The sequence below is a fragment of the Pan paniscus genome, chromosome 10 (genome assembly GCF_029289425.2).
Source record: "Pan paniscus chromosome 10, NHGRI_mPanPan1-v2.0_pri, whole genome shotgun sequence".
NCBI classification, from domain to species: Eukaryota; Metazoa; Chordata; class Mammalia; order Primates; family Hominidae; genus Pan; species Pan paniscus.
The window spans coordinates 19,683,224-19,706,933 of record NC_073259.2 but is presented as its reverse complement, the minus strand read 5'-3'; the positions used below and the strand labels follow the sequence as shown (position 1 = coordinate 19,706,933).

Sequence of the window (23,710 nt, the reverse complement as noted above, 5' to 3'; positions counted from 1 at the left end):
TCTATTGCAACTGTGCAATTCCTAGAGGAAGAACTAAAGAACTGGGGTGTTTTTGGTTTTCGAACCTGTAATTGTAACCCTGAATCCGATTCTATGAATTGTACAGTGACGAAGGCTGTTGGGGGAACACGTGGGGACCATTCCTGACAGAATACCGGTGGACACAAAACTGGGAATGTGACGAAATAAGGAGGATAGGACAGGCCTGGGTTTTTGCAAGTTCCCTTTATAGAAAATTTAAACATTTCTTATGTTTTGGAACTAGATAGAGGTGACGGTTCCATAACACTGTGAATGAGGTAGATGCCACTTAATTGCACGCTTTAGAAGGGCTAGTTTTATGTTATGTGGATTTTGCTTCAATAAAAAAGGGGCTTTGTTTTAAGAATTTCTCATTTTCTTTTTGTGTTTTTTGAAAATTCAGAGAAGAGACAGATAATAAGCAACCCTAATCTGGGTGTGGCTTCGTTGCGTGCTTTACGACTCTCTGGTCTCCCTCTGCTGGCCAAACTGCGCAACATGTCACCATGTCCCAAGGCCTCTTGAGAATGTCTCAATTTTATGTCGAAGCACAAATGCAAGGCTACGTTACTAAGAATCACTCTCCAAACCTGGTTTCATGTGCATTTTACGTGTGCAATGTACTGAAAGAGGAATCAGATGTTTTGTTTCTATGATGTTACATAGGATTAATTATATATTAACGATTTAAAATTTGCCCCTAAGTCTCAAAACAGAGACAAAACCGTTGTCATTTCCCCTGGGCTTAAAACCAGAGTGAAATTGCTCATTTAAGTGTTTAGTTTCAGTAGAGCATAAAGCCCTGGAAAAAAAACAATTACAACAGTAGATATGGAAAAGCTATTTTTGTACGCAGGAGGGGAGGGGTTGGCTTTGTCTAATGAGTCAGTAGGCTCAGAAGGATGTGGGTGCCGGTTTGGGCTAAGATAATCTTCAAAATGTATGTTAAAAGGACGTGAATTCATCAGTTGAATTTGTTTTTGTGGGATTTAAGAGTCATCAATTATTGTGGGAAGGCACACAGTACATGCTACACGGGATTTTCCAAAATGTTCAGTATCAAAGAGGATTCAAGAAGGGTAGAGGTCAAGCCATCCAAACTGGCCCTCTGATTCTTAGAGATGCTTTTATTTTAGGATCTTTGCATTTTTCACTCCACATGCTTGAAATCTCCACCCCCCCCCCCACACCCTTATTCCTCCCTCCTTTCACTGTCCCCTGAGTTCCTCCCACCCTCTGGTCAAGCTTTGCCTTCCTCAGAGGCCTTCCTGAATGCTTGGTCCAAAGTAAATTCCTTATACCTTCTTATCATCTTACATGGCAACCTCTTTTTTTCTGTTGTAGCATCACTGTAACTTACAATTATATATATTTGTTTTCTTGTACATTGGCTCTCCCCCTTCACCTGCAGCTAGCTTTCTAAGTACCCTTGGGCCGTGTCTGTCTGATCAAAACTGTATAACAAGCATAGGACCTGGCAAAATGTTAGCAAGGAGCAAATATTTGTTGAACAGATTAATTAAATTCAAATATTATTTCTCTGGTCCCAGTCCACTACTTTCTGGCTTCTTCTTTTATACCAGTTAGTTCTTTTACGATTCAGTCTGTTTTCTTACTCTTGTGAACTTTCAGGAACAACTGATTTATTTCAGGGTTCCTCTTTACATAATGAGAGCTACTGAGTAGAATAGAATCTTCACAGCTTCTGGGGGGTACCAGAACAGATGCCCAGAAAGGGGGTACCATGGCCATTACTGGCACCTCAGACAAGGGCAGGCTTCAAACAGGGAGGCCTGTGGCAACCCCTCCCCTATGTCTGAAGCTGAGGGGAGGGGGGAGCTAAGAACAAAGGAAAGAAGAAAAAAGTGTCCGGGGAACAGGCGGGGAGCATGGTCTTCTTGCCCCATCTTCCTCAGGGGTTGGGGGGTACAGAGTTGGTGGTGGCCCATCCTGCTAGGTCCCACTGCCCCTCAGAAGAGGCCCCAGTCCTTCAGGTTGTTCTTGATGATGACGTCGGTGATGGCATCAAACACGAACTACGTTCTTGGTATCGGTGGCGCATGTGAAGTGTGTGTAGATCTCCTTGGTGTCTTTGTGCTTATTCAGGTCCTCAGACTTACTCTGGTTGTAGCTGGCTGCCTCATCATACTTGTTGGCCCCTGTGTACTCAGGGAAGCAGATGGTCAGGGGCTGTGTGTAATCTTCTCCTCCAACAGCTCCTTCTTGTTGAGGAAGTAGATGATGGACGTGTCTGTGAACCACTTGTTGCAGATGCTGTCAAACAGCTTTTATCCCCTAAGAAAAGATACACTAGTCTTATAATTATTACCGTCTGTGTTTTCTCATCTGTAGTACTTGATTTTACTCTGAGATGGAATTCAACTTGGGTTTTGGTTTCTGAGTCTGGAGTCATGCACATGGTTTTCCCCCTCCCATCTTTATCAAAACTGTCCCTATCACCAGAGGGAAAGGATTTACCAATTCCTCCTTTAAAAGAGTATCCTGGCGGCCAGGCCTGGTGGATCATGCCTGTAATTCCAGCACTTTGGGAGGCCGAGGTGGGTGGATCACCCAAAGGTCAGGAGTTCGAGACCAGCCTGGCCAACATGGAGAAACCCTCATCTCTACTAAAAATACAAAAATTAGCCAGGGGTGGTGGCGGGCGCCTGTAATCTCAGCTACTCGGGAGGCTGAGACAGGAGAATTGCTTGAACCCGGGAGGTAGAAGTTGCAGTGAGCTCAGATCATGCCATTGCACTCCAGCCTGGGCAACAAGAGTGAAACTTCGTCACACACACACACACATACACACACACACACACACACACACAACGGGCATGGTGGCTCACGCCTGTAATCACAGCACTTTGAGAGGCCAAGGTGGGCCGATCATGAGGTCAGGAGATTGAGACCATCCTGGCTAACACAGTGAAACCTCGCCTCTACTAAAAATACAAAAACTTAGCTGGGTGTGGTGGCATGCACCTGTAGTCCCAGCTACTAGGAGGCTGACGCAGGAGAATTGCTTGAACCCAAGAGGTGGAAGTTGCGGTGAGCCGAGATTGCGCCACTGCACTCCACACTCCAGCCTGGGTGACAGAGCGAGACTCTGTCCCAAAAAAAAAAAAAAAGGATCCTAGCTGGGCGAGGTGGCTCACGCCTGTGATCCCAGCACTTTGGGAGGCTGAGGTGGGTGGATCGCTTGAGGTCAGGAGTTTGAGACCAGCCTGGCCAACATGGAAAAACCCCGTCTCTACTAAAAATATAACAATTAGCTGGGCATGGTGGTGGGTGCCTGTAATCTGAGCTACTAGGGAGGGGATACAGGAGAATCACTTGAACCCGGCAGGCAGAGGTTGCAGTAAGCTGGGATCGTGCCACTGCAGTCCAGCCTGGGTGACGGAGCAAGACTCAGTCTCAAAAAAAAAAAAAAAGATTCTACTCCTGGCCAGAGACTCATCCAAGCAGAAGTCTAATGCCACAGAATTTCAAGTAGGCAATTTGCATCTCTGAAAACCTTCAGATGAGAGAGAGAGAGAGGGGCCACCAATTCACTGGATTTCAGCCCAACACAAGAGTAATGTCTTTGGGGCTTTTTTTTTCTTTTTTTTTTTTTTGAGACAGGGTCTCACTCTGTCACTGATGCTAGCTAGAGGGCAGTGGCCTGATTCTGGCTCCCTGCAGCCTTGACTTCTGGGCTCAAGTGATCCTCTCACCTCAGCCTCCAGAGTAGCTGGGACTATAGGCATGCACCATCACACTTGGCTATTTTTTTCTATTTTTCTTTCTTTTTTTGAGACAGAGTCTCACTTTGTTGCTCAGGCTGGAGTGCAGTGGTGCAATCTCTGGTCACTGCAACCTCCACCTCCCTGGTTCAAGCGATTCTCCTGCCTCAGACTCCCGAGTAGCTGGGATTACAGGTGCCTACCACCAAGCCTGGCTAATTTTTGTATGTTTAGTAGAGATGGGCTTTCGCCATGTTGACCAGGCTGGTCTTGAACTCCTGACCTCAAATGATCCACCCGCCTGGGCCTCCCAAAGTGCTGGGATTACAGGCATGAGCCACCATGCCTGGCCTATTTTTTTTTTATTTTTTCACAGAGACAGGGTCTCTCTGTGTTGCTCTGGCTGCCCTCAAGCTCCTGGCTTCAAGTGACTCCTACCTCTGCCTCCCAGCATGGTGGGATCACAGGCATGAGCCACTGTGCCCTGCCTGGAGCATTTCTTCACCTAAGCGAATTAGCTGTTCTAAAAGCTATGCTAGGTGTTGGAGGACTTTTGAAGCACAGCTTTATTGTGTATTTATTGCAAGGTTTTGATTGACTCGTTGTGAAACTGGTAGGATTTCCCTAACTGACTACAAAATTCTGTGACTTTCACTTCTTTTTTTTTGAGATGGATTTTCGCTCTTGTTGCCCAGGCTGGAGTGCAATGGCACGATCTCAGCTCACCACAACCTCCGCCTCCGGCGTTCAAGAGATTCTCCTGCCTCAGCCTCCCGAGTAGCTGGGATTACAGGCATGCGTCACCACACCTGGCTAATTTGTGTTTTTAGTAGAGACAGTTTCTCCATGTTGGCCAGGCTAGTCTCGAACTCCTAACCTCAGGTGATCTGCCCACCTCAGCCTCCCAAAGTGCTGGGATTACAGGTGTGAGCCACCACGCCCGGCTGACTTTCACTTCTTTTAACTGGTTCAGGGTAATCAATAGTTGAGAGACTGAATATTGAGGTCAGAAAAACTCAAAGCTCTGAAGCCGTGGTTTCCTCATCTATTTTGTTTTTTCATCTATAAAAATATCTCTATAAAGTTGTACAAAGCAATACTTTGTGCCAGTTTACTGTTATGATATATATGTACATATAGTATGTATAAACCACATTGTATATATAAACTGTTTTCCTCATAGCCACCCTTTAGAGAAGGTACAATTGTTCCCATTTTATTTTTATTTTTTATAGTTAGGATCTCTGTCTGTTGCTCAGGCTGGAGTATAGTGGTGCAGTCATAGCTCACTGTGGCCTTGAACTCCTGGGCTCAAGTGATCTTCCTGCCTCAGCCTCCAGAGTAGCTCAGACTGCAGGCTTGTACCACTGCTTCTGGCTAATTTTTAGATTTTTAGTAGAGAGGAAGTCTTGCTATGTTGCCCAGGCTGGTTTTGAACTCCTGGACTCAAGTGATCCTCTCGCCTTAGCCTCCCAAAGTGCTGGGATTACAGGCGTGAGCCCCTGTGCCTGGCCCATTGTTCCCATTTTCTGCTGGGGACAAGGAAACACAGAGAAGTTAGGTAACTTGCCCAAGGTCACACAGCTAGTAGAAGGCAGAACACAAACACACACCCAGGATGTTTGAGTTTCTACTTTAAAAATCCTAGTGCTAATTACCTGGCACAAGATAAGTGTTGTTAAATCTTAGTTTCTTTTTATATCCTCCCTTGAACTTTCACGAAAAATGGTTATTACTTCTTCAAAGTATCTTAATACAAAATTTGAACCTTCCAACCCCCCTGCCTTTTCAGATGAGGAAACGGAACTCCAGAAAGATTGAACCATGTGTTTTGTGTGGCCAGATAGGACTAGATCCTAGCTCTCCTGCCTAATCTGGGAAGGAATAATGGTTCTCCATATTATTGTGTTCCATCTACTTCCTTCCTTAAGTATGGTTTTGTTCTTGTTATTTTTGTACCATTTTTGAAAAGAAAGGAAAATAATTTCCTTCCTGAATCTCACTCTTATCTCCAAATTGTTTTCTGCAATTAAATAACATTCGCCATGCTGACAGAGGCATAACTAAATGGAATGTGCTGCTTTTCTACCAGAGTGCACAAAGGGAGTGAGCAAGAGTTTATCACTGCCAAAGTGAGGAGAGGAAGACTAGTTGGCATTCATTTTCTTTCTCTCTTTTCCATCTTCATCCCTTCCCTCCTTGTTTCTGCCTCCAGCTCTCTTTCCCCTTACCTGGATTAGGAGTATGGGACTATTGCCGGTGTCACCCTAATAAAAATTCAAAGATAGGTTAATAAGAGATAGTGCCCAGAGATGGGTAGTAAGCTAGGGTGTCAGTAGCTGCTGCCTGGTTTCTTTTTTTTGAGACAGGGCCTCACTCTGTCACTCAGGCTGGATGGTAGTGGCGCTATTAAGGCTCACTGCAGCCTCAACCTCCTGGGCTCAAGCAATTCTTCTACCTCAGCCTCCCTAGTAGCCGGGACTACAGGCACATGCCATCATGCCCAGATAATTTTTGATTTTCAGTAGAGATGGGGGTCTCACTATGTTGCCCAGGCTGATCTAAAACTCTTGGGCTCAAGTGATCCTCCCGCCTCAGCCTCCCAAAGTGTTGAGATTACAGGTGTGAGCCACCATGCCCAACTTTGCTGCCTAGTCTTTTCTTGCCTCTGAATGAAAACAGAGAAAGCCCCGAATTCCTGTCTTTATTGTGTCATCATCTCAATACATGCCTTTGCGTAATTTAGTTAACCTGTACTAGCCATCCATGATTTTCTCACCTTTGTATGAAATACTATCTTTCCTATTATCTGCTCTCAAAGAATTTTGGCTTGGCCATGAAATAGTACAGTGACAATGACAATGTTCAAGAGATCATGGTGTTTTGTTTTATTTTGTTTGGCTTAAATAAAAATTCTCAGAAGTATCACATATATGTCTATAGTTGCAAAACTGCAACATAGCTTTATAGTCTTTGAATAGCGCTATTCTAAAAGGCCTTATGATTTTGGAACCTATAGCTAAATAATATATTTGATCATCCTGAAACATCTATTGCACAAAAATGAAAGGAAAACAGGATTACCACAGTAAAAAACTACCGTTTTCAAAACAGAAGAAACAATGCTTGCTTCAACAGCACATATACTAAAATTGGAATTACACAGAGATGATTAGCATTGTCCCTCTGCGGGGATTACGTGCACGTCATTTGTGAAGCATTCCATATTAAAAAAAAGAAAGGTTTGAGGTGATCATTAGAATAGAGTTCCTCTCTTTTTTTTTTTTTCTTTAGCAGAAACCTTTTGGGAAGGTTTGGGGGCTTTGGGTATTGATTGGCTTAGATGTTGAGTAATCATAGGTCTTTGTTTGCTAGGCTCAGGTTTTTTTTTTTTTTTTTTGACAGAGTTTCGCTCTTGCTGCCCAGGCTGGAATACAATGGCGTGATCTTGGCTCACTGCAACCTCTGCCTCCCGGGTTCAAGCGATTTTCCTGCCTCAGCCTCCCGAGTAGCTAGGATTACAGGCATGCACTACCATGGCTGGCTAATTTTGTATTTTTAGTAGAGACGGGGTTTCTCCATGTTGGTCAGCCTGGTCTCGAACTCCCAACCTCAGGTGATCCGCCCACCTCGGCCTCCCAAAGTGCTGGGATTACAGGCGTGGGCCACTGCTCCCGGCCAGGCTTAGGGTTTCTAAAGCAATACAACTTACATATAATGTTAGTACTTTTTTGTTTTCTATTCACATTCCCCAAGGTTATAACCAAAACCAGAATTCTTTTTATCTTGTTTCTTAGAACAAACCGGTGCTTGGGCCATCCACTACTTTGTAGCTTGTTGACCTCTATCATGGCCGTATCCGAGGTGGAGAGGCAGAGTGAGACAGTCCCTTCTTTTCTGGCTACATTCTTTTGACTGGCTCTTTGTAATGAGAACAATTGTCCCCTTTGTCATCCAGGGCATGAATAACAGGAAGTAACTGGGAGTGATCTGTGGATATCAGTATCCTGGCCTCCTTAGCGTTCACTTTATTTTTGGGTATAGAATTTTGACATTCTAATCCTGGAAAGCCAGAACTGATTATTGGCCATCTTGGATTATTAACCATAGGCAAAACTGTGTTTTTCATATTTTCTATTTCTAGACCAGCTAGGTTCAAACAAAGTTTGACTCTTTCTTGCTGGACTTTACCAAAAAGCAAACATTTCAACATAGTGAATATTCTATCAAGTCTCCAAACATCCAGCCTTGTTATTGTTTAATACATGAAGAGTCCTAATATAAAATAGGCAGCAATCTAACCAGGCGTTTTTTACCGAAAACCAGTAATTGATAATCATTCCTAACTGGGGAATGGGGAAATTCTCACTACTTTATACCTCACCTCAATTAGCCAATTCCACGTTTTAGGGACTGTTATTATTTATTTATTTATTTATTTATTTATTTATTTATTTGAGACGGGAGTCTCGCTCTGTCGCCCAGGCTGGAGTGCAGTGGCGCGATCTCAGCTCACTGCAACCTTCGTCTGCCAGATTCAAGTGATTCTCCTGCCTCAGCCTCCCAAGTAGCTGGGACTACAGGCACGTGCCACCATGCCCGGCTAATTTTTTGTAATTTTAGTAGAAATGGGGTTTCACCATGTTAGCCAGGATGGTCTCAATCTACTGACCTCGTGATCTGTGCCACCTCAGCCTCCCAAAGTGCTGGGATTACAGGTGTGAGCCACCGTGCCTGGCCTTTTGTTATTATTATTTTTTGTGACGGTGTCTCACTCTGTCACCCAGGCCGGAGTGCAGTACTGCGATCTTAACTCACTGCAGCCTCCACCTCCTGGGTTCAAACGATTCTTGTGCCTCAGCCTCCTGAGTAGCTGAGACAACAGAGTGCGCCACCACACCTGACTAATTTTTGTATTTTTTTTTTTTTTTTTGAGACGGAGTCTCGCTCTGTTGCCCAGGCTGGAGAGCAGTGGCATGATCTCAGTTCACTGCAAGCTCCGCCTCCCAGGTTCACGCCATTCTCCTGCCTCAGCCTCCGGAGTAGCCTGCCACCACGCCCAGCTAATTTTTTTTTTTTTTTTTTTTTTTGGAGACGGAGTCTTGCTCTGTTGCCCAGGCTGGAGTGCAATGGCGTGATCTCAACTCACTGCAACCTCCACCTCCCAGGTTCAAGCCATTCTCCTGCCTCAGTCTCCCAGGTAGCTGGGACTACAGGCATGTGCCACCATGCCCAGCTAATTATTTTGTATTTTTAGTAGAGATGGAGTTTCACCATGCTGGCCAGGCTGGTCTCAAACTCTTGACTTCAAGTAATCTGCCTGCCTCGGCCTCCCAAAGCACTGGGATTACAGATGTGAGCCACCGCACCAGCCGTATTTTTTGTTTTTTTAGTAGAGACAGGGTTTTGCCATGTTGGCCAGTCTGGTCTCGAACTCCTGACCTCAGGTGATCCACCTGCCTTGGTCTCCCAAAGTGCTGGGATTACAGGCGTGAGCCACTGCACCCAGTATGACCTCTTTAAAGGCTCTGTCTCCAAGTGCACTCACATTGGGGGTTAGCGCTTCAACATAGAATTTTGAGGGGGCACAATTTAGTCTGTAATAGCACTATTTTTGGATGGATTTGGATTCAGGACCTAAATGAAATCATTGAGACTCTGTCCAATCCTTATCATGTTAAATAGGCTTCCATGCGCTGGCCTTTCACAACTCTAAATTATATTCTTATTATTTAATAACTCCAACGCAAAGAAAACACCTTTGTCTCAATGATTCTAGCAAAATATTCTGCAGTTGCTCCTCATTGGCCTGGGGAGGAACATGTGCGTATCTTTGGAATAATCACTAGATCCAGGGAAATGGGATATGTTGATTGTTCGTTCCTGGGTCATATGTCCACTCCTGGACCTAGGATGGGGGTGAATTGTTTCATTTGAAACACAGGAACTCAGAATAGGTAAGCGGGTGTTTCTCCAAAGGAAAATCAAGGTGTTGCTATCAAGAGAATGAGGAACAGATGATGGCAGGCGAAATGCAATAAATACTACTTCGTGATGTCTAAATTTTCGTCTAATGCCAATATGCTATGCTTTAATCTTGAGTCACTGAGTATCTTGAATGATACTGGTCCATTGTTTTATAGGACAGTGCTGCCATTGTTAAAAAAATTCAGCATTCTTTCCATAATCTCTGGAAGAGTAAAAGAAATATATTATTAATTTTGAAGTTCACAGTGTATGGAAGTACATTTCTCTACTAAAAATGCGAAATTGGACCCCCAAGGAACTATGCACCAGCCATCATCTTAAGAAGTGCAAAGTTGCCTGCTGCGGTGGCTCACGCCTGTAATCCCAGCACTTTGAGAGGCTGAGGCGGGCGAATCATGAGGTCAGGAGATGGAGGCCATCCTGGCTAACACAGTGAAACCCCGTCTCTACTAAAAATACAAAAAATTAGCGGGCATCGTGGCGGGCACCTGTAGTCCCAGTTACTCGGGAGGCTGAGGCAGGAGAATGGCGTGAACCCGGGAGGCGGAGCTTGCAGTGAGTGGAGATCATGCCACTGCACTCCAGCCTGGGCGGCAGAGCGAGACTCCGTCTAAAAAAAAAAAAGAAAAAAAGAGAAGTGCAATGGTTCTGAGGAGTATAAATTATACAGTCCCACGTCCTGGCAATGGTTTATAAAATGTGGGATGCCCCACTTCCTGTCATTTGGCATGAGCTGTTAGTTTCGTGCAATATTTCCTTTTCCTTAGTTGTGAATTTAATTTCTAATCTTGTCATTCATACATGCGTGGTCACTACCTTTCTCTTCTATACATGACCAAGGATAAGAGGTTTGTCTCTTGAGTAAAATGGAGCCCACCATGGGATGTACTCCTAATTTTAAAAAACAAATTAATGTTATTTTGAGGATTATTTGTTCCTATTTTCTTTGTCTATACTAACAAGATGGTTAACTTCTGAACAGAAATGAAATAGGGCATGGCACTTTAAATACTATCTGTGAACAGAAATGATGGACAATGCACTGTTTTTTTGTTTGTTTGTTTGTTTTTTGAGATGGAGTCTTGCTCTGTCACCCAGGCTGGAGTGCAGTGGCATGATCTTGGCTCACTGCAAGCTCTGCCTCCTGGGTTCACACCATTTTCCTGCCTCAACCTCCCGAGTAGCTGGGACCACAGGCGTGTGCCACCACGCCCAGCTAATGTTTTGTATTTTTAGTACAGACAGGTTTCACTGTGTTAGGCAGGATGGTGTCGATCTCCTGACCTCGTGATCCTCCTGCCTTGGCCTCCCAAAGTGCTGGCATTACAGGCGTGAGCCACCGTGCCTGGCCGGATAATGCGCTGTTAATATACTGTTTACCTCTGGAAATTAAGACTAGAGGTTAGGCTGGGTGCAGTGACTCATGCCTTTAATCCCAGCACTTAGGGAGGCAGAGGCGGGAGGAGAGCTTGAGCCCAGGAATTTGAGAGCTGCCTGGGCAATATAGCAAGACCCCGTTCTCCACAAAAAGGAAAAAAAAAAAAAGACTAGAGGTTAGGGTGCCATGGAAAGTTGGAAGTACTCCTTATTTATTTATTTATTTATTGAGAAAGGTTCTCGCTCTGTCACCCAGGATGGAGTGCAGTGGCATGATTTTGGCTCACCCACCTCAGCCTCCTGTGTATCTGGGACCACAGGCACACACCACCACACCCAGCTAATTTTTTATTTGTAGAGGCGGGGTTTTGCCATGTGGCCCAGGCCAGTCTCCACCTCCTGGGCTCAAGTGATCTGCCTGCCTCAGCCTCCCAAAGTGCTGGGATTACTTACAGGCATGAGCCACTACACCCAGCTGGAGGTATCTTTTACATTATAAAATAAACTTTTCCATTTAAGCATAGTTTATACTGACAAAAGTACATACATTTTAAGTATATAGAGCAATGATTTTATGAATTTTGACAAGGGGAACACATTCTGACCAACCCCAAGTCAGGAAATAGAACATTAACCAAATCCCAAGCTCCCTTTGTGTTCCTGCCAATCACTACTTCCTCTTTCCCAAAAGTAAACAACTATCCTGAGTATTGACAGCATAGGTTAATTTGGCCTGTTTTGGAACTTAATATGAACTTTATTCCTTGGACATCGCTTTTTCCACTCAACATTGTTTATGAGAATCATCTATAATGTTGTGTATGCTCACATATTTATTGCTGTATAGTTTTGCATTATAACCACCATTTGTATTTTCATTGTTTCCAGTTTTTTGTTTTTACAAAATGCTCCTAGGAACAGTTTTTCATTATTTGACCTTATACACTATACTAAGGTTTTTTTTAAAACCACAAAGATGATTTAATTAAAAGAAAACCATCATTAATGAGGATTGCTCCATATCCTTAACAATTCTTAACCCTTTGACTACCCATTCTTCATGTTCTTTTTCAATTCCTCTTTCTCCCACTTCTCAAATGTGTTTACAACTTTAAGATTGAGTCTTAATCTCTGTTGCTTTTTTTCTTTACATTAGTTCCTTCACAGAATTATTGCTGTGAGGGCTTTCATGTTGCTTCTATATAAATGACTTAAATCAGTGTCCCTTCCCCAACCCCACGCTCACACTCGTTAGTCAGTCCTTAAGCCCTACATTTCATTTCAGTCACTTTCCTATTTATTACACTAGCTTAGCACTAATCCTACGGCTTTATACCCAGTTTAACTGTAAAAGGCAAATACTTTTTTATATGAGGGTCCCTGTCCATATAAACAATTAGAGTCACTCAAAATCAGCAGTTCAATCTTGTGGGATCCCACAAAATAATACTGCTCTTACTAGTCACCTTTCTAGAAGTAGGCTGACTGCAGCCACAGCATAAGCATGGGTCCAGGATTTCCTCTGGACATCTGGGAAACCCCACTTGGGGGAGAGTAGAAGAGGAACCAAATGACAGGTAGGGTGTTGGAGAGTGCCCTGAAGGGATGCAATGGACATGAGGCCACTGTCACCTTGCCTGTTCTCAGGCAGTGGACAAGACTTGGAACTATTTGAGAAAGGCACTCCAAAGCATGGGGGTCAGAGAGAGGAGGCCCTGAGGCCCAAAGCCTAGGAGAGGATTCTACTGTCTAAAGGCAGTCCGGTCTTCTTATTACCTTCAGGGTAAAGTCCAGTCTTCTGTAACATTTTAATTTCTCCACAATCTGGCATAACTCTCTAACATTTGTAGAGGAAGGACCTTGATTCAATGGTATGCTGGAACTAACTTTCACTGCTTCCAAGAGGCAATCATGGACATTTCTTCCCAAGTCCATGTTTAGTTATGTCACATTGGTAGCTTGAAATTTTCCATGGTGGCTTATTCGCAAATGCTACAAATCATGTTTTTCTGGTTTAAGAGCCAGTTAAACATAGTCATACATCACCGCATAGATTACTGTGGAAGGAATGTCTTCTTACTAGAGTGAGAGACGTATGTTTTACTAAGGCCCCCAAGAAAAGGTTGTTTTCAGAGTGTTTCCTGGTCAGAGTTTTTTGGAACTGAAGAATTTGAAGGGAGAGTAAGAAAATTTACCAGAAAAGGATGGAATTCTAGGAAGGTTTTATTTATTTACTTGAGACAGAGTCTTGCCCTGTCACCCAGGCTGGAGTGCAGTGGCGTGATCTCAGCTCACTGCAACTTGGCCTCCTGGGTTCAAGCAATTCTCCTGCCTCAGCCACCCAAGTAGCTGGGACTACAGGCATGGGACACCATGCTGGGCTAATTTTTGTATTTTTAATAGAGATGGGGTTTTACCATGTTGGCCAGGCTGGTCTCGAATGCCTGGGCTCAAGTAATCTGCCTGCTTTGTCCTCCCAAAGTGCTAGAATTACAGGTGTGAGCCACTGTGCCTGACCAAGGAAGATTCCTTTATACAAACTTAATTTAAGGCCTTTGTTATCAGGTAGACATGGAAAAATTGGACATCTCTGTCATTATTTTTATAAATTTAGATGATTTTAATACCAAAGACTAATAAGGAAAAAACAAAATTAGATCCAAAATTTATATAAAAATATTAGTAAGTATAATCCAATAGTTAAAAATTGGTATTAATAATAAAGAATACCCAATTAGGGGCTGGGCAAGGTGGTTCACACCTGTAATCCCGGCACTTTGGGAGGTTGAGGTGGGTGGATCACGAGGTCAGGAGATCGAGACCATCCTGGCCAACATGGTGAAACCCCATCTCTACTAAAATACACAAAATTAGCCGGGCGTGGTGGCATGCGCCTGTAGTCCCAGCTACTCGGGAGGCTGAGGCAGGGGATTTGCTTGAACCCGGGAGGCAGAGGTTGCAGTGAGCCAAAATCACACCACTGCACTCCAGCCTGGTGACAGAGCAAGACCCTGTCTTAAAAAAAAAAAAAAAAAAAGAATACCCAATTAGGACTTATTGTAGGAATTCAAGGATAGTTCAACATCAGGAAAACTCTCAGTATAATTAGTTATATTAGCAAGTTTTTTTTTTTGTTGTTTTTTGTTTTTTTTTTGAGAGAGAGTGTCACACTCTCGCCCAGGCTGGAGTGCAGTGGTGTGATCTTGGCTCACTGCAAGCTCTGCCTCCTGAGTTCACACCATTCTCCTGCCTCAGCCTCTGGAGCAGCTGGGACTACAGGCACCTGCCGTCACGCCCAGCTAATTTTTTTGTATTTTTAGTAGAGACGGGGTTTCACCGTGTTAGCCAGGATAGTCTCGATCTCCTGACCTCATGATCTGCCCGCCTCGGCCTCCCAAAGTGCTGGGATTACAGGTGTGAGCTACTGTGCCTGGCCTATATTATCAAGTTTTAAATAATCTAAGTAGATTTTGAAAAGATAGTTGATAAATTTCAACAGCCATTTCTAATAAAACTCTAAAGTCAATGAAAGAATTTATATATTTGACTATATTAAAATTAAAAACTTCTGACTGGAGCACAGTGGCTCACTCCTATAATCCTAGCACTTTGGGAGGCCAAGGTGGAAGGATTGCTTGAAGTTTGATACCAGCCTGGGCAACTAAGCAAGACCCCATCTCTACAAAAACAAAACAAAAATTTGCTGGGTGTGGTGGCGCATACCTGTAGTCCCAGCTACTTGGGAGGCAGAGGCAAGAGAATTGGTTGAGACCAGGAGCCAGAGGCTGCAGTGAGCTATGATCATACAATTGCACTCCAGCCAGTGTGACAGTGAGACCCTGTCTTAAAAAAAAACAAAATAAAAACTTATTTTCATGAAAAGATACCACATACAAAATGAAAATGTAATCTGTAGACTGAGAGAAAATGTTCGCAATATTTGTATTTTCATAGAATTTTTTTTTTTTTTTTGAGATGGAATTTTGCTCTGTTTCCTAGGCTGGAGTGCAATGGCACCATCTCAGCTCACTGTAACCTCTGCCTCCTGGGTTCAAGCAATTCTCTGCCTCAGCCTCCTGAGTAGCTGGGATTACAGGCACCTGCCACCATGCCTGGCTAATTTTTTTGTATTTTTAGTAGAGATGGGGTTTCACCATCTTAGCCAGGCTGGTCTTGAACTCCTGACCCTGTGACCCTCCTGCCTTAGCCTCCCAAAGTGCTGAGATTACAGGTGTGAGCCACCACACCAGGCCAGAAGTTTTTTTTTTTGTTTGTTTTTTGTTTTTGAGACTGGGTCCTACTCTGTTACCCAGGCTGGAGTGCATTGACATGATCATGGCTCACTGCAGCCTTGACCTCTCAGGTTCAGGTGATCCTCCCACCTCAGCCTCCTGAGTTGCTAGGACCACAGGTGTGCACCACACTCAGCTAATTTTTATTTTTTATTTTTTTAATTTATAAAATATATTAATTAAAAAAAAACAGAGATAGGGTCTTGCTATGTTGCCCAGGCTGGTCTTGGTTTCCTGGGCTCAAGCAGTCCTCCCATCTCAGCCTTACAAAGTGCTAGGATTACAAGTGTGAGCCACCGTACCTGGCCTAGTCAGAAGATTTAAATAACTTTTTTTTTTTTTTTGAGATGGAGTCTCACTCTGTTGCCCAGGCTAGAGTGCAGTGGCGCTATCTCAGCTCACTGAAATCTCTGCCTCCCGGGTTCAAGCGATTCTCCTGCCTCAGCCTCCTGAGTAGCTGATATTACAGGCATGTGCCACCACGCCCAGCTAATTTTGTATTTTTAGTAGAGACAGGGTTTCACCATGTTGGCCAGGCTGGTCTCGAACTCCCAACCTCAGGTGATCCGCCTGCCTCGTCCTCCCAACATGCTGGGTTTACAGGCATGAGCCACCATGCCCAGTGCTTTGTTTCTTAAGTTGTGTGGTCGGAAAAAGGTTATTCTTTATTTTTCCTCTCTAGCTTCAAGGTCCTCTTATCTGTTTTGTGTCCCAGGAGGCAGAGGCTGACCTACATGACCTGCACCAATGAGCTTCCTTGCTCTCTGGCTTCCAACTGGGTCCAGCTAGTAGGGATCGTAAGGAGATGGGGAGGGGTAGAAGAGTAAAGCTGGGCTATCATCCTCATGTTTCTCTTTCATTCAGGGTTTTCTTATTTACTTAAATAGTCTATGTGAACATGGAGAAAATATGACAGACACAAATCCAGTTCTTGACATGGGTGTGGTAAGAGTTGGGGGTGGGGTAGAGGTGCTGATATGAGTGCAAGGGAAGGAAAGAAGAAAGAGAAAGCCAAACCCAGAAGGAAAAATAAAAGTATGTAAGGGTCAGATCCAGGCATTTTATGAAAGCTCTCTAGTGAATTCTGTTTTTCATCTAGACAGAATCAGCCAATGCAAACTCGGTGAGGCAGAAGGAGGCCAGCATGGCTGGGCTGGGTGACTGAGGGGCAGGATGGTAGGAGTAGAGGTGAGAGGTGGGGTGGGGACACTGTAGGAAACAGGATTTGGCTCTTACTCTGATGTCTGGACTAACATCGTTTTGCTAATCTCATCCATAAATTCTCATATCACTTGGGAGGAGATTTGTCAAACTCTCCCCTCCCCTTCACCGCCACCCTTATGGGGTTAGTCTCACTGTGCCTGGGGCTAAGGAGTGGGGCATTTCTAACCCTCGGCATCTGCGCTAAGGGCTGATGGGTAGTTTCCAAGTCAGAACTGGAAGAACAAGTCAAATCTGGGTTGCCAGTCAGGTGGGATAAATAAAGAATGGGAGCCAAGGTATGGAGTCAAATGCAGGGCTTTAAGGAACCACGCCAGACAGGAGGGAGGGGCAGCGGTGCAGGCCAGTGGGAGGGAGGGATTCAGGAAGTGAGGCGCAGACATGGCAGTTTAATTTATCTTCATCACAAATCTTGAAATCACTGGAGCAGCTACTTGCCCTCTTACAATCTAGACATCAATCTAGAGTTTCAATTTCCTCTTACCAGTCTTCTATTTTTTCATTTGTAAGATATTCCCCTTGATAAAGAAAAGAGAAGTGAAATTGTTAAAATACCAATTTTCTTTGTTTCTCAGCGTCGCCATCTCAGTCCATTCTCTTCCCACAGCCACAGCAATCTTTCTAGTAAGCAAAGCTGATTGTGTCTGGCTCTCTCTCACATTTACAATAAAATCTAAACTTTTCTCTCTTTTTTTCTCTTTTTTTTGGGGGGGTGTCAATAAACCTTCCCTAATTTTATCCCCTCCCCCTTTTAGAAAACGTTCCTGGATCATCGCTGCATTTTTTCTATTCCTCTCTGTAACCTTGCCATTCAAAGAGATGCCATTTGCGGTTACAGCAGTTTTTCAACAGTGGCAGTATTTGAGGTCAGATAATTCATTTGTCGTGGTTGGCTGTCTGTGCACTGTGGGACGTTTAGCTGCATCCCTGACCTTTACCCACTAGCTGCCAGTAGCACTCCTCAAGTGGGGACAAGCAAAAATGTTACCAGACATTTCGAAATCTCCCCCGGGAGCAATATTGCCTCTGGTTAACCATTGGGATAGGGTGTGCTGTTTCATGTCTACCCTCCCCTACGCCTGCTCCTCTTTCTGCAGGCAGTGGCCTTCTCCCTGTGGTTATCCTGGCAAACGCAGGCTCATCTCTCAAAATCTCTGCTCCGTGCTCCCTCCCTGGTGAAGCCTTCCCCGTCTGTCAAGGTGGAGTTAGGCAAGTTGGCCCTCCCATTTAGATGGCACCTTGCTATTAGAGTCAGATCGAATTGTAATTCAATGGAGTTGTCTGTTTCCATCTCAGGCTGAGGGTTTAGAAGTTCAGATTCTTTTCTAGCATTTTGTCTCCTGTACCCAGTTAAGTACCTGGGCCAGAATATTGACATCTATGTGTATCTTTAACAATTTATGTTTCAATGTTGGAAATGATTAAAACAGTTTAGAAATAACATTTAAGGGCAGATTAATTTTTTTGCCTCATAACTGATATGATGTCTGTGATATCTAGATTTTAATAAGCCACCACATCTCACAGATGATACTTTGTATATGATTTGTGAATAGTTGCCTCTAGTTATTAAACTTGTTTTTGTCAGGTCGGGCCACATAGTCCCACGCCTGTAGTCCCAGCACTTTGGGAGGCCGAGGTGGGAGGATCTCCTGAGCTTAGGAGTTTGAGATCAGCCTAGGCAACATGGTGAAACCCCATCTCTACAAAAAAATATAGAAATTAGCCAAGCGTGATGGTGCATGCCTGTAGTCTTACCCCAGAGGCCGAGGCAGGAGGATCACTTGAGCCCCAGAGACGGAGGCTGCAGTGAGCCAAGATAGCACCACTGCACTGCAGCCTGGGTGACAGAGCGAGACCCAGGTCTCAAAAGAAAATAAAAGAAAAAAGAAACAAATAACAAACTAAGACACAAACACACTCATTATCCTAGGCCTCATTAGGCGATAGAAATTTTTCAGCCCCGTTGTAATCTGTTGTATTTTCAGTCCCATTATCTACTGAACTGTCATTATGTGTCATGTGACTGTACTCTTGAATAACCACCTGCATAAAGCCACGCTATTATTTGACAATAATTTAGTATTTCTGCATTTTTAGTTATTCAGGACCAACTATACTTTAAAACGTTATTCCATTTAGGAAGCTCATTATCTATCAATAATAATTGTGAAAAATATTTTTAACATTTGATTTTTAAATACCTTACCAATGCTGCCATCTCCTGGATGCTTTTAAGCACTGTAACAATCAAGGAAGCTTACAGTTCTTAATAGTGGTTTCCAAAAATAACATGATATATGCCTATAAAAAGCTTTTATTTTTTGCCCTGTTCTTTTTCTTTTTATTTTTTTGGTTAGTTTGCAAAAGGCCTGTATACATTTTTACTATTTGCTCCATAAAATAGTTGACTATCTACCTACCTTTCTAACCTCCCACCGCTGGAGACAGAATGGTGTAGTGGTACTGTAGTGTAAAGTGATTATGCTACTTTTATTTTGCCCCTCTAGACCAATATCCACCCTTCTCTACTCTGCTTTGTGTCCTAGGAGGTAGAGACTGACCTATATGGAATGCATCAAGAAGCTATCTTGACTTTTAGCTTCAAATTGGGTCTGGGCAATGGGAAGCACTCAAAGGAAATTAAAGAGAAAGAAGAGCGTAGAGCTGGAGAGTTTATCCCCCCAGCTCCCTTCTTATGAGGTCCCAGGGCTCTGTCCCTTCAATGAAGGTCATATCCCCCACAAGAGCCCTTACCAAAATAGTTCACTCTATGTTAGGGAAATAGTATTTACATCCTTTCTATATCTTTCAGGCCTAAAGATGATAACAGTACCTAAATGTTGTGAAACCCAGAGCACTTTGCTGTCCTCTGGGGTTATCCTACATTCTGTCCATACCTTTTAGATGCTCCTTTTATTAAATAGCTCCTTAAATTACCTAGCTTGAATATATTTCATTTCATCCCGACCAAAACAATGAGAATAATGATAGCACTTACTTAACTCAGGCTTGTTACAAGTGTTAAGTAAGTTAAAACTTGATTAATGTTTAAACCATGTCTAAGAAAAGAGATAAAAATGAAAGCAATAGGAAAGAAAATGATAGTGATAGGAGACAAAGATGATCCAATACTAGGATAATTGCTATTTGTTTAGTGGTTAGAAGTTCCCCCAAATCAAATATTTCTATTGAAATTGTCTTTAAATAAACAATTCAGAGGTAAAAAAGAGAAAAACTTTTGTTTTAACTGTAAAATAAGTTTATTGGTGGTAACCTTATATAATTTTATTCCTGATAATTGATGTTACAAACTTTGGGGTCTTTGAGGTATGCAGTATCCTTGTATGTAACTTGCATAAACCCCATTATTTGAGCTCTCTTAATTGCTTTTGTGATTTCTTTCCGTGTCTTCCCACAAAGACCTGTTACGTGCCTTCCATAAATGCGTCCAGTAAATGGAGAAATAAAATGAGACAAAAGCGGTACATTCTTATAATTTACATGCTTTCCACATGATATCTATGTTAAGCGCGTCTATATAAGAGACCACCTGAGCAGGCTTAGTGTCAGCAACAAGGCTGTTTATTCACTTGGGTGCAAGTGGGCTGAGTCCGAGAAAGGAGTCAGTGAAGGGTGGTGGGATTATCACTGGTTCTTATAGGTTTGGGATAGGCGGTGGAGTTAGGAGCAATTTTTTTTGTGGGCAGGGGATGGATGTTACAAAGTACATTCTTAAGGGTGGGGAGGATGTTACAAAGTACATTCACAAGGGCAGGGAGGATGTATTGTCACAAGGAGGGGGTGGGGATGTTACAAAGTACATTTACAAGGGCAGGGAGGGTGTATTGTTTACAAGGCAGGGAGGAATGTTATAAAGTACATTCACAAGGATGGGGAATATCACAAAGTACATTATCACAAGGACAGGGGAATGTCACGATGGCTTGACCATGGTGTGGCCAGCTCAGAGGACCTTACATTCCTGTCTTTTTATGTTAATAATGAAGAACTAAAATGAGAAAGAGTAGTGAAAACTTGAGGTGAAAATTTTGGGGGTGGTCTGGAGGGGTGATGGGCAACTTTTCTCAGGGCTGCTTTGAGCGGGATTAGGGGTGGTGCGGCAACCTAAAGTGGGAGAGATTAGACTGAAGTAAGATTTTGGGGTAAGGGGTGATATTGTCAGGTTGTTAAAAGCAGCATTTGCCATATAGAGTGATTAGTGATAGCCTGGATGCGGTTTCGTAGGAATTGAGAGATTAATCGGAAGACATGAGGCCCAAATAAGAGAAGGAGGAAGATAGGTATTAGAGGACTAACAATTGGAAGAAGCAGGATACCCAGTTTTTAGAGAGTGGCCAGGTGGGTCCAGGATAATTAGTTGCCTGATTAGTGCGTTTTTGAGCTCTGTCTTTGAGTTTTTTGATGTTATCATATACCAGGCCAGATTGATTTAAGTAAAAACAACACTCTTCATTAGGAAATATACAGAGTCCTCCTTTTTCAGCAGTGAGTAAATCGAGGCCTTGGTGGTTCTGGAGGACAACTGCAGCTAAAGAGTCAACCTGGGCTTGGAGGACAGATAAAGATTGTGATATATCTGTAATGCTAGCAGAGAAGTCATTAGAGAGGCTGCAGAATGTTGTGGCAGTGGTTGAGATGCCTGCTATTCCAGTTCCAAGTGCAATAGTGGAGGCAGAAAGTCCTAGACCCACAAGTAAAGGGATTAGTGGGATGACTCTTTTTTGTTGTGTTGGTGTCATGAGGGGGACAGGCAGTTGATCGTTCCCATCTGCAAACTGGATTTTGGGGGTAAGGGAGACTAGAGTACATGTGCCTGTCCAGTTGGCAGGTAGGCACATGTAGATGGAAGAGCCACATAAAAAGAAGAGACCTTGTGTCAGGCAGAACTAGAAATCTAAAGTGAAAAGGTGAGAGGGTGTACTGAAAGAGGAGACCTGCACCCAGAATCCCAGCAAGGGCAGCAGCCATTAGAGGTTGTAATGGGAATTGATGGTGCAACTGCATAGAGGCAGAGGTTCGGTTCTCATGGTGTATGAGAAAGCGCATAGTGTCTACGAGTAACCTTTCACTGCTATTCATGGGGCTGGGTATAAGCAAGCAAGAGGAGGGGCTAGGAGGAGAGTCAGATGAGCAGGGGGAGGGTAGCCAAGGCTGGAGTGAGATGCAGGGTAGGTGTCTTCCTAAACAATAGTGACTGCCAATGTTTTTTAGTTTGTCAGTAATGATAGAGGCTTATCAGTAATGTGAAGTTGGAATGCTCCCATCTGTTTGGTAATGTGTGTGCCTGGGTTCTGGAGATAAAGAGTAAAGGAACATTTGGACGGTGGAAGGTTGTCTAAAGGGATTCCAGTGGGCTGTTGTCAGGAGATGCATAAAGGAATGGCAACAGGGATAGTTGTTTGTGTGGTTAGGGGTCCAAATATGGGGGCAGGGGTGGAATTGACATAAGGAGAAAGGTGCCATAAGTAGATGTTGAGAAGTGTGGCAGCTCGTTGGTGCGAAATGTCTGGGGAGTTCTCACCTAATCTGTCTAGAAATAAAGAAGTTTCTCAGACGGGTAAAGATGAGGGCTATTAAAGGAAGGCTGGAGGTGCAGGGAGACAGGAGAGGTAGCCCAGTTGGCCTGTAGAGCAGGGATGGCTGTATAAGAGCAGGAAGAAAGGGAAATGCATAGCCAACAATTCTTTGCAAGAGAAGGATTGGAGGCAGTGTGGAGAGAGTGGGTGAGATTGATAGTATGCTGGAGGTAACTAGGGAGAGATAGAGAGTGACTGGAGAATGGGGGCAAGAATAAGAGTGAGTAGAAAAGTAAAAAAAGGACTTCATCAGGATAGAAGAATTGGAGTGTACCTTGCCACTGAAGATCTTCTATCCACTCCAAGAGAGAGTTAAGGGTGGTGGTTTGAGGTAAAACCAGGAGATATCAGTTATGATGGTTTGGAGGAAAAGTGTAAACTGGCAGTGTAAACAAGGGCAGGGCATTTGCGAGTAGTTGAGAATGGTGAATAGGAGTATGATTAGACAGAAGATAGTAGGAATGACAAGTTTTTGGGGTGCAGTCCAAGTAGTGGGGGTGATTGCGTAAAGCCCTGTTGTAAAAAGCAGGGTAAGGACCAATAGACCTAATAGAATGAAGGGATGTATTAGGCTCATAAGGGTTATTACTGTTCTTCAGAAATGTGAGTTTAAGGGAAGTAGGGGAGAGTACTTGTGACTTCCATGAGGAAGAGGAGAGATCAGGCTGGCTGTCCGAGGGACACAGCTTTATTCTGGAATGGTGAACCCAATGGGGAGGGTCCTGCAGGTGGATGGCAATTGGGGTACTATAGATGACTAAGTAGGGTCCGGTCCGTCGAGGTTGTAGAGTTTGAGGGGTCAGATTCGTAACAAGAACTGATCATCCAGCTAGGGTGTCTTCATATAGCTGGGAGTCTGGAGTAGGCAAGAGAAGATTAGCAGCCTGGTGAATTTCCTGTCTAGCCTGCTGGAGGACTGGAAGACAGTCACCTAGAGGGCTGGTGTCCGTCACGAGGTTGGGGCTGAACAAGAAGGTACGTCCATATATTGAATAAGGTGAGAAACAGATGGACGGAAAGAAAGTAAATTATGAAAAAGAGCTTGACTAAAGTAATGGGGGCTGTCTCTGAAGCCTTGCAGCAGTACAGTCCAGGTGGGTTGCTGAGACTGGTGGGTGTCAGGGTCAGTCGATGTGAAAGCAAAAAGAGGTTGGGATGAGGGGTGCAAAGGAATAGTGAAGAAAGCATCTTTGAGGTCAATAATGGAGTAATGAGTTGAGGAGGGAGGTATTGAGGATAGGAGAGTTTATTGGTTTGGCACCACAGGATGGATAGGTAAGACAATTAAGTTAATAAGGTGAAGATCCTGAACCAACCTGTAAGACTTGTCCGGTTTCTGGATGGGTAGGATAGGGGAGTTGTAAGGAGAATTTGTAGGCTTTAAGAGGCCATGTGGTAACAGGCGGGTGATAACAGGCGGGTGATAACAGGCTTTAACCCTTTTAAAGCATGCTGTGGGATGGGATATTGGCATTGAGTGGGGTAA

General features: G+C 43.8%; 1 non-coding gene across 1 annotated transcript; it reads left to right on the top strand.

Moving 5' to 3' along the window:
* Window positions 1-6,868: 6,868 nt before the first annotated feature.
* On the top strand, window positions 6,869-6,976 carry LOC112436759 (U6 spliceosomal RNA). Its single transcript, XR_003025459.1, has one exon. It is a non-coding gene; the product is annotated as a U6 spliceosomal RNA (small nuclear RNA).
* Window positions 6,977-23,710: the final 16,734 nt, after the last annotated feature.